Here is an 11,216-nt window from a genome sequence, read left to right as displayed (position 1 = left end):
GTGTAATGTCCAGGTGGCCCTGGGACATGGCTGCCTGTGATAGGGAAGCCCCGTCCTGGCCCTGGCCACTGCCTGCACAGAGTGCCCTAGGCCTTGGACATGTTGCTCCATGACCACAACCCTTGCCCCCAATGCCTCCACCGTCCGCGGTGCCACCCATGCGACGTTGGTCTGGGTGGCACGCCTGTTCGGCACCACCTCCTGCTCCTGCAGGCAGTTAGACTTTGCAACCTGCGCCTGCTCGCCGACAACTCCTCATCTAGTCCCTGGCTCTGTGTCTGCATCTCCACAATCAATGGGATTATCTGTTCCAGGAGCCTGAAACCAGTCTGGACAGCAGCTAGTCCCTGGGGTCAGGCCACACTCCAACCGTTCGCTCCCTTGGGTGTTCCTACCTCCACCTGATGTACAGGAGCAACTGTATGGTGCACACCAGGAGCCTCTTCACTAAAGTGCCCAACTGAGGTGAGTGTCTCTGGGATGGTGGGGAGTGTTGTGGCGGGAGGTCAGTGTCATTCCCGGACTCGAGTTCTGGGGTTTCTTGGGTCTTAGGTCCATGGCTCACATCTGTACTGCTCTCCTCATCGCTGCTCGGCACCCAGGACTCCGGCTGTGGCACTAGCTGCAGACAGGGTACACCAGATGGACCCGCTCCATCATGAGCAGGTCTTGCAAGAGGCAATACAGGAAGCATGATTAGACCGCAGGCCGGGGGTGGTGTGGGATGAGGGTGTGGGTGATGCTGAGGGTGAGGGTGGTCTGGGGTGAGAATGGCGTGGTGTTGGGTTGGGGGGATTTGAAATACATGTCATGGGGAACTGCAACTCAGCAGGGTTTCACTTCCTTGCCCGCGGCCGATCTCCACCCTTCCTTTCCTCTAGCTGGCGACCACGTCCAGGGTCCTCTACTCTGCCACGGTTGAAGTTCCGCCGGTCCCCCTCCAGGTTTCTCTGCTCCCGGCGGTTATGGGCAGCCTTCTCCTGGGATGGGAAACAAAAAAAGACAGTGTTAGACAGTCCAATGCATGCAACCCATGGGGTGGATAGTTGGTAGCCTCAGTGGCCAGGGCACTGGTATGGGTGCTGGAATGTGGTGCAGGGTGGGGGTTTGTCCACCCTCCGGATGGGGGGGGTTCGAGTTACGGGTGTGTGGGACGGGGGTTAGTGCCAGGGGCACAGTGCTGCCTACTCACACTGGTTGCCCTGACGAGGTTGTGCAGGTTTTTCCGGCACTGCTGGCCAGTCCGGATGGTGTTACTCATGGCACTCACCGCCTCTGCCACTTACACTCAGGCATGGTGAATTGCGATGGGTGGCAGCCTTCTTCCCGGGCTGGGGTACAGGGTCAACCACCTCTCCTCCGCCGGGTCCAGGAGGGTCTCCAACGTGGCGCCCGTAAATTGTGGAGGTGCTCTCCTTACTGCCATCTTGTTGGCTGGGATTGTGTAGGCGAGTGAAGTGTGTATATGAGGCCGCAACTTGTGGGCTTCTGAGTGTCAGTCGCGAAACTGGCAAATCCGGCACCGTTTTTCATTGGAATCGATTGTGTTCCGCGTGGCACCAATGCTAGCCCCTCCACAATCGTTGAATTGGTGTAGGTGAGGCACCAGTTTTGCTGTCGTGGAACTCCACGAATCCTGCGCCAGCATCAACACTCAGGAACGGAGAATCCAGCCCGTTGTCTCAGGAATGGGAAATCTGGCCGAGATGAACAGTGAAAATTTTGCAAAGAACTGGTAAAATTTGAGAACTGCACAAACTGCTAATTAAGCAATCTTGGTCAACAAGGGAAGTAAGAGATAGTGTAAAACTAAAAGGAAAGAGCTTAACTAAAGGGCAAAGAATAGGAGAGATTGAACAAAGGGCAGCACGATAGCACAGTGGTTAGCATAGTTGCTTCACAGCTCCAGGGTCCCAGGCAATTCCAGCTTGGGTCACTGTCTGTGCGGAGTCTGCACATCCTCCCCGTGTGTGCGTGGGTTTCCTCCGGGTGCTCCGATTTCCTCCCACAGTCCAAAGATGTGCAGGTTAGGTGGATTGGCCATGATAAATTGCCCCTTAGTGTCCAAAAAGGTGGGGTGTGGTTACTGGGTTACAGGGATAGGGTAGAGGTGTGAGCTTGGGTAGGGTGCTCTTTCCAAGGGCTGGTGCAGACTCGATGGGCCAAATGGCCTCCTTCTGCACTGTAAATTCTATGATTCTACGAAAGTGCATGAGGCTGCTTAAATCTGGCAATTTGGTAAGTGAGGGGGGAGCTGCTGTTCTAGCTTTTTATAGAAGAGGAGTGGTCCAAGAGAGGGATTCAGAGACGGCGAGAGCAAGAGCTGAAACACAACGGCATTAAGAAGGTATGCAGATTGGTCAGCAGTACTTGCTCAGCCATCCCCAGCCAACTTGCAACTTTGGCGCCCAGGATACCGGCCCCAAGATTCAGGGATAAACTCGAACTGTCCCTGTAGCTTTTTTCTTCTCACCAATCCATCCACGGTGGGCACCCTCGAACACTCTCTGTCCACCTCGACTATCTCGCCCAATACACGATCGTACTCCTCTCTCCTCTTCCTATCTTCATGCGCCTTGAACGAGATAACCTCCTCCCCTGAACTAGTGCCTTCAATGCCTTCCAGAATGTGACCACCGACACCTTCCCATTTTGGTTCAACTCCACATAGTCCTGAATCACCGACTACACCTTATCACAAAACCCTCTGTCTGCTCGCAACCTTGAGTCTAACCTCCATCCTGGCCTCTGCTCCCTTCCAGCCAGTGTGGTGCATGGTCCGAAATTACTATTCCCACGTACTCTGCCCCACCACCCATGCTCACCACAAAAAAGTCAGTTCTGGAGTATACCTTGTATATGTGCGGGAAGAAGGAGTACTCTCTCCCCCCCAGCTTCTTAAAATGCCACGGGTCCACCATGCCCATCCTTTCCATAAATCCTCCCAGCTCCTTCGCCATCCTCAGCCTTCCCATTGACCTGGGGCTCGACCTGTCCACCCTCAGCTCCAACACAGTTAAACTCTTCTCAACTCATGCGTAGCCAAATACGGAAAATCTAAATAAAATAAATCTTGCTGAAAAACTATCAACCTAAAATCACAGGAAAAAAACTTGTTTTTTGATCAGAGAGCACATTCAGAGTGGGAATGACTCTGGGAATGACAGTACTAAATAATCTCCTAGATTTCTGTGCACCTTGGTATTCCTCCCCAAACTTTTTTTTTAATAAACATTTTATGGAGGTATTTTTGGTTTTACAACAACAACAAAATAAACAATGTACATGAATCTATAAACCTAGTGCAAAAGCCGTCTCCCTCCCTTAGAGGTCCCACCTTTATTAACCCCCTACTCTAAGCTAAACCCCCTTCTGCTGACGATTAATTTTCCGCGAAGAAGTCGACAAACGGTTGCCACCTCCGGGCGAACCCTAACAGTGACCCTCTCATGGCAAACTTAATTTTCTCCAAACAGAGAAACGTAGTCATGTCCGATAGCCCGGTCTCCGACTTCGGGGGCTTTGAGTCCCTCCAAGCTAATAGTATCTGTCTCCGGGCTACCAGGGAAGCAGTCTGCCTCTTTCTCCTCCTGGATTCCCGGGTCTTCCGACGCCCCGAAAATCGCCACCTCTGGACTCAGTGCCACCCTTGCTTTTAACACCGTGGACATGACATCTGCAAACCCCTGCCAGAATCCCCTAAGCTTCGGACATGCCCAGAACATGTGGACATAGTTCGCTGGTCCTCCCGCACACTTTGCACACCTGTCTTCTGCTCATCTGGGCTACCGTCATGTGAGCCCGATGAACAATCTTGAATTGTATCAGGCTGAGCCTGGCACATGTTGTGGACGCGTTGACTCTACTCAACGCATCCGCCCATAGACCATCCTCTATCTCTCCTCCCAGCTCCTCCTCCCACTTGCGCTTCAGATCCTCGGTCTGCGTCTCCTCTGACCCCATAAGTTCCTTGTAAATGTCAGAGACGCTCCCTTCTCCTACCCACCCTCTGGAAACTACCTTGTCCTGAATCCCCCTTGGTGGTAGGACCGGAAAGGTTGAAACCTATCTACATAGGAAGTCCCGCACCTGCAGGTACCTGAATTTGTTTCCCCTCGCCAATCCAAACTTCTCCTCCATAAACATATCCCTCATCCTCTCAATCCCTGCTCTCCGCCATATCTGGAACCCCCCCTCCATACTTCCCGGGGCAAACCGGTGATTATTACAGATTGGAGACCAGTCCGATGCTCCCTCTGCTCCCTCATGTCTCCTCCATTGCCTCCAGACTCTCAGGGCCGCCACCACCACGGGGCTGGTGGAGTACCATGCCGGCGGGAAAGGCAGAGGCACAGTTACCAACGCCCCCAAACTGGTGCCCTTGCATGAAGCCACCTCCATACGCTCCCATGCTAACCCCCCCGCCTCATCCCCTTCGTTGGGAGTTCCGACCCATACAGCCTACTGTAAAAATCTTTAAACGCCTTATTCACCCCTGCTGAATCTCCAACCAGGTTCCAATCTCCATCATTTACTTTCCCTACCTCCCTGGCTGCCTCCCTCTTTCTAAGCTGCTGTGCAAGCATTCTGCTGGCCTTCTCTCCATACTCGTAGATCGCCCCCCTCGCCTTACTCAGCTGCTCCACCGCCCTCCCGGTGGTTAACAAGCCAAACTCCGCCTGTAGCCTCCGCCGTTCCCTTAAAAGCCCTGCCTCTGGGGTCTCCACATACCTCCTATCGATCGGTAGTATCTCCTTTACCAGTCGGTCCATCTCTGCCCTGTTTACCTTCTCCCTGTGAGCACGTATCGATATCACCTCCCCTTTAACCACCGCCTTCAGTGCTTCCCAGACCACTGCTGCTGAGATTTCCCCCGTGTCGTTGGCCTGCAGGTAGTTCTGAATACATTTCCTCAGCCGCTCGCACACCCCCTCGTCAGCTAAAAGTCCCACATCTAACCTCTAGTGCAGGTGCTGGTTACTGTCTTTAGTAACCTGCAGGTCAACCCAGTGCGGAGCATGGTCTGAGATTGTGATCGACGAGTACCCCGTGTCCACCAGCCCCGTCAGTAAAGCCCTGCTCAGAATAAAGAAATCGATCCGGGAGAACACTTTATGCACATGTGAGTAGAAGGAGAACTCCTTCACCCTCGGCCGCCCAAATCTCCATGGGTCCACCCCCCCCCCCCCCCCCCCCCCCCCACACCCACCCACCCCCACCCCACCCCCCCCATCTGCTCCATGAACCTTTTTAGTTCCTTTGCCATTGCTGGCACCCTGCCCGTTTTTGAGCTTGACCAGTCTAAGCCAGGGTCAATAACTGTGTTAAAGTCCCCTCCCATTTTACAGCTCCATGTCTGCTTGGCCCACTGTAGAATACATAGATACATAGAAGATAGGAGCAAGAGAAGGTCTTTTGGCCCTTCGAGCCTGTTCCACCATTCATCACGATCATGGCTGATCATCCAACTCAATAGCCTAATCCTGCTTTCTCCCCATAGCCTTTGATCTCATTCTCCCCAAGTGCTATATCCAGCCGCCTCTTGAATATATTCAAAGTTTTAGCATCAACTACTTCCTGTGGTAATGAAGCCCACAGGCTCACCACTCTGTGTGAAGAAGTGTCCCCTTTTCTCTGTCCGAAATGGTTTACCCTGAATTCTCAGGCTGTGACCCCTGGTTCTGAACACACCCATCATTGGTAACATCTTCCCTGCATCTACCCTGTCTAGTCCTGTTAGAATTGTATATGTCTCCATGAGATCTCCCCTCATTCTTCTGAACTCCAGCGAGAACAATCCCAACCTAGTCAATCTCTTCTCATATGACAGTCCCGCCATCCCTGGAATCAGTCTGGTAAACCTTTGCTGCACTCGCTCGAGACCAAGAACATCCTTCCTCAGTGAAGGAGACCAAAACTGCACACAATACTCCAAGTGTGGCCTCACCAAGGCACTGTACAATTGCAGCAACACATCCCTGCTTCTATACTCGAAACCTCTTGTAATGAAGGCCAACATACCATTAGCCTTCTTTACTTCCTGCTGCACCTGCATGCTTACCTTCAGTGAATGGTGCACAAAGACACCCAGGTCCCGCTGCACACTCCCCCCTCCCAATTTACAACCATTCAGGTAGTAATCTGCCTTCCTGTTTTTGCTTTTAAGGTTGATAACCTCACACTTATCCAAATTATACTGCATCTGCCATTGGTTTGCCCACTTGCCCAACCTGTCCAGACCTTGTTGTAGGATCCCTGCATCCTCGTCACAATTCACCCTCCCACGTAATTTGGGATCATCTGCAAACTTTGAGATGTTACATTTTGTTCCCTCATCCAAATCATTAATATATATTGTGATCCTGTGGTACCCCGCTGGTTACTGCCTGCCAATTTGAAAAGGACCCATTAATCCCTACTCTTTGTTTCTTCTCTGCCAACCAGTTTTCTATCCACCTCAATATATTCCACCCAATCCCATGCACTTTAATTTTGCATAATAATCTCTTACGCGGGACTTTGCCAAACGCCTTCTGAAAGTCCAAATATACCACATCGACCCCTTGTCGACTGTACTGGTTACCTCTTCAAAGAATTTCAACAGATTTGTCCAGCATGATTTTCCCTTCATAAATCCATGCTGACTCTGACTGATCCTGTCACTGCTTTCTAAATGTTCCGCTATAAAGACCTTGATAATGGATTCAAGCATTTTCCCCACTACCGATGTTAGGCTTCCTGGTCTATAATTCCCTGCTTTCTCTCTATCTCCCTCTTTGAATACCGGAGAGACGTGAGCTACCCTCCAATCTGCAGGGACAGTTCCAGAGTCTATAGAATCCTGGAAGATGACCACCAATGCATCCACTATTTCCAGAGCCACCTCCTTAAGCACTCTGGGATGCAGATTCTCAGGCCCTGGGGATTTATCCGCCTTCAATCCCATCAGTTTTCCCAGCACCATTTCTCTACTAATGTTGATCTCCCTCAGTTCTTCCCTCTCATTAAACCTTTCATTCTCCAACATTTCTGGGATCTGATTTGTGTCCTCATTTGTGAAGACAGAACCAAGTATGTATTTAATTGCTCAGCCATTTCTTCATCACTTATTATGCATTCCCCTGTTTCTGTCTGCAGTGGACCTACATTTCTCTTTACCAATCTCTTTCTCTTCACATATCTGTAGAAACTCTTAGTGTCAGTCTTTATGCTCCCTGCAAGCTTCCTTTTATACTGTACTTTCCCCTTCTTAATCAATCCCTTTGTCCTTCTTTGCTGAATTCTAAACTGCCCCCAATCCTCAGACCTATTATTTTTCTTGGCCAATCTGTATGCTCCTTCCTTGGATCAGATACTATTTCTAATTTCCTTTGTAAGCCATGGATTGGCCCTCTTACCCCCTTTGCTTTTGTGCCAGACAGGAATGAATAGTTGCTGTAGTTCCTCCATGCGTTCCTTGAATGTTTGCCATTGTCTATCCACTGTCATCCCTTTAAGTAACTCTCCCCAATCTATCAAGGCCAACTCATGCCTCATATCCTCATAGTTCCCTTTATTAAGATTCAGCACCCTAGTCTCCGAATCAACTACTTCACTCTCCATCTTGATGATAAATTCTACCATGTTTTGGTCGCTCATCTCCAAGGGGTCTCGTACAGCCAGATTGGCAATGATTCTCTTCTCATTACACAGTACCTACTCTAAGATGGCCTGCTCTCTAGTTGGTTCCTCTACATACTGGTCAAGAAAACCATCCCGTATACACTCCAGGAATTCCTCCTCTACGGCATTGTGGCTAATTTGATTTGCCCAATCTATGTGAAGATTAAAATCTCCCATGATCACCGATATTCCCTTATTTCTTGTTTAATGGAATTCTCAACCTCATCATTGCAGTTTGGGGGTCTATATACGACACCCACTAATGTTTTTTGTCCCTCTACCCATACAGATTCCACATTGTCAGAGCTAATATCCTTTCTCGCTATTGTGTTAATTTCCTCTTTAACCAGCAGTGCCACGCCACCACCTTTTCTTTTATGCCTGTCCTACCTAAATACTGAGAACCCTGGGACATTCAGTTCCCATCCCTGTTCACCCTGCAGCCATTTCTCCGTAATCCCAATTATATCTATCTGCGCGATTAGTTCATCCACTTTATTGCAAATGCTTCGTGCATTAAGGCACAGAGCCTTTAAGTTTGTCTTTTTCACAATACTTGTCTCGCTCCCAATATTTTTCTCTACTGCCCTGTTTGAATTTTGTCCTTGGTTTCTCCACCTATCACTTTTCTTATTCACTTTTCTACCTTTTGCTTTTGTCCTTGCTCCCTTTTTCTCTGACTCCTTGCGTAGGTTCCCATCCCCCTGGCATTTTAGTTTAAACCCTCCCTAACCGGTCTAGCAAATAGTTCCAGTCCTGCCTAGGTGTAACCCGTCCAGTTTGTACAGGTCCCACCACCCCCAGAACCAGTCCCAATGCCCCAGGAATCTGAAACCCTCCCCCTGACACCATCTCTTCAGCCACGTATTAGAACATAGAACATTACAGCGCAGTACAGGCCCTTCGGCCCTCGATGTTGCACCGACCTGTGAAACCACTCTAAAGCCCATCTACACTATTCCCTTATCGTCCATATGTCTATCCAATGACCATTTGAATGCCCTTAGTGTTGGCGAGTCCACTATTGTTGCAGGCAGGGTATTCCACGCCCTTACTACTCTCTGAGTAAAGAACCTACCTCTGACATCTGTCCTATATCTATCTCCCCTCAATTTAAAGGTATGTCCCCTCGTGCTAGATATCACCATCCAAGGAAAAAGGATTTCACTGTCCACCCTATCCAATCCTCTGATCATCTTGTATGCCTCAATTAAGTCACCTCTTAACCTTCTTCTCTCTAACGAAAACAGCCTCAAGTCTCTCAGCCTTTCCTCATAAGATCTTCCCTCCATACCAGGCAACATTCTGGTAAATCTCCTCTGCACCCTTTCCAATGCTTTCACATCCTTCCTATAATAAGGCGACCAGAATTGCACGCAATATTCCAAATGCGGCCGCACCAGCGTTTTGTACAGCTGCAACATGACCTCGTGGTTCCGTAACTCAATCCCTCTACCAATAAAAGCTAACACACCGTACGCCTTTTTAACAACCCTCTCAACCTGGGTGGCAACTTTCAGGGATCTATGTACATGGACACCGGGATCTCTCTGCTCATCCACACTGCCAGGAATCTTGCCATTAGCCCAGTACTGTCTTCCTGTTATTCCTTCCAAAATGAATCACCTCGCACTTTTCTGCATTAAACTCCATTTGCCACCTCTCAGCCCAGCGCTGCAGCTTATCTATGTCCCTCTGTAACTTGTAACATCCTTCCGCACTGTCCACAACTCCACCGACTTTAGTGTCATCTGCAAATTTACTCACCCATCCTTCTACGCCCTCCTCCAGGTCATTTATAAAAATTGACAAACAGCAGTGCCCCCAAAACAGATCCTTGTGGTACACCACTAGTAACTGGACTCCAGTCTGAACATTTCCCATCAACCACTACCCTTTGTCTTCTTCCAGCTAGCCAATTTCTGATCCAAACTGTTAAATCACCCTGAATCCCATGCCTCCGTATTTTCTGCAATAGCCTACCGTGGGGAACCTTATCAAATGCTTTACTGAAATCCATATACACCACATCAACTGCTTTACCCTCATCCACCTGTTTGGTCACCTTCTCAAAGAACTCAATAAGGTTTGTGAGGCACGACCTACCCTTCACAAAACTGTGTTGACTATCTCTAATCAAATTATTCCTTTCCAGATGATTATACATCCTATCTCTTATAAACCTTCCCAAGATTTTGCCCACAACAGAAGTAAGGCTCACAGGTCTATAGTTACCTGGGTTGTCTCTACTCCCCTTCTTGAACAAGGGGACAACATTTGCTATCCTCCAGTCTTCTGGCACTATTCCTGTAGACAAAGATGACTTAAAGATCAAGGCCAAAGGCTCAGCAATCTCCTCCCTAGCTTCCCAGAGAATCCTAGGATAAATCCCATCCGGCCCAGGGGACTTATCTATTTTCACACTTTCCAGAATTGCTAACACCTCTTTATGAACCTCAAGCCCTTCTAGTCTAGTAGCCTGAATCTCAGTATTCTCCTAGACAACATTGTCTTTTTCCTGTGTGAGCACTGATGTAAAATATTCATTTAGCGCCTCTCCTATCTTCTCGGACTCCACGCACAACTTCCCACTACTGTCCTTGACTGGCCCTACTCTTACCCTAGACATTCGGTTATTCCTGACATACCTATAGAAAGCTTTAAGGTTATTCATCCTATATATCCTGTCATTTCTACTCTGACTAGCACGTGGCACCGGTAGTAATCCTGAGATCACTACCTTTGATGTCCGATTTCTTAACTTCCTTCCTAGCTCCCTGTATTCTTCCTTTAGGATCTCATTCCTTTTTTTACCTATGTTGTTTGTACCAATGTGTACCACGACCACAGGCTGTTCACCTCCCCCCCCCTCCCCGCCCCCCCTCCAGAATGTCCTGTACCTGCTCCGAAACATCCTTGACCCTAACACCAGGGAGGCAACATACCATTCTGGAGTCTCGTTTGTGGCCACAGAAACACCTGTCTATTCCTCTTACAATTGAATCCCCTATAACTATTGCACTGTCACACTTATCACCCCTCCCCTCTGCAGCAGAACCAACCGTGGTGCCATGGTTTGGCTGTTGCTGTTTTCCCCTGAGAACCCATTCCCTTCAACAGTATCCAAAACGGTATATCTGTTCTGCAGAGGAATGGCCACAGGAGATTCCTGCATTACCTGCCTCGCTCTCTTGCTCTGTCTGGTGGTCACCCATTCCCTTCCTGCCTGCGGAGTCTGAGCCTGCGGTGTGACCACCTCTCTATACGTGCTATCTACAATACTCTCCGACTCACGGATGCTCCACAGTGTCTCCAGCTCTGAAACTCGAGCTTCCAGGAGCTGCAACTGGAGACACTTCCTGCACACATGCTGATCCTGGGGACTGGAACTGTCCCCAGCCTGCCTCATGGAGCAAGAGGAGCAGACCACGCCTTGGAGCTGCCCTGCCATGAATTATTCCTTTAAATTAAACCTTTGAAATTAAACTTTAGAAAGATGTTTTTGTGTCAGATTAAATCCAACCCCATATACTATTTAATTAGAATTTTAAAAA

At 49.2% G+C, this 11,216-nt stretch overlaps 1 protein-coding gene across 1 annotated transcript in view; it reads left to right on the top strand.

The window, feature by feature from the left end:
- The first annotated feature begins 405 nt into the window (after positions 1-405).
- Positions 406-11,216, top strand: part of unc13d (unc-13 homolog D (C. elegans)) — a 653,595-nt gene continuing 642,784 nt past the window's right edge. Inside the window, exon 1 of the mRNA XM_072481965.1 lies at positions 406-465. The gene's annotated coding sequence lies outside the window, so the exon portion shown is untranslated. The remainder of the gene's footprint in view (positions 466-11,216) is intronic.

The sequence above is a fragment of the Scyliorhinus torazame genome, chromosome 18 (genome assembly GCF_047496885.1).
Source record: "Scyliorhinus torazame isolate Kashiwa2021f chromosome 18, sScyTor2.1, whole genome shotgun sequence".
NCBI classification, from domain to species: Eukaryota; Metazoa; Chordata; class Chondrichthyes; order Carcharhiniformes; family Scyliorhinidae; genus Scyliorhinus; species Scyliorhinus torazame.
Note: the sequence above shows the minus strand (reverse complement) of the source record. Positions and strands in the feature narration are given on the sequence as shown.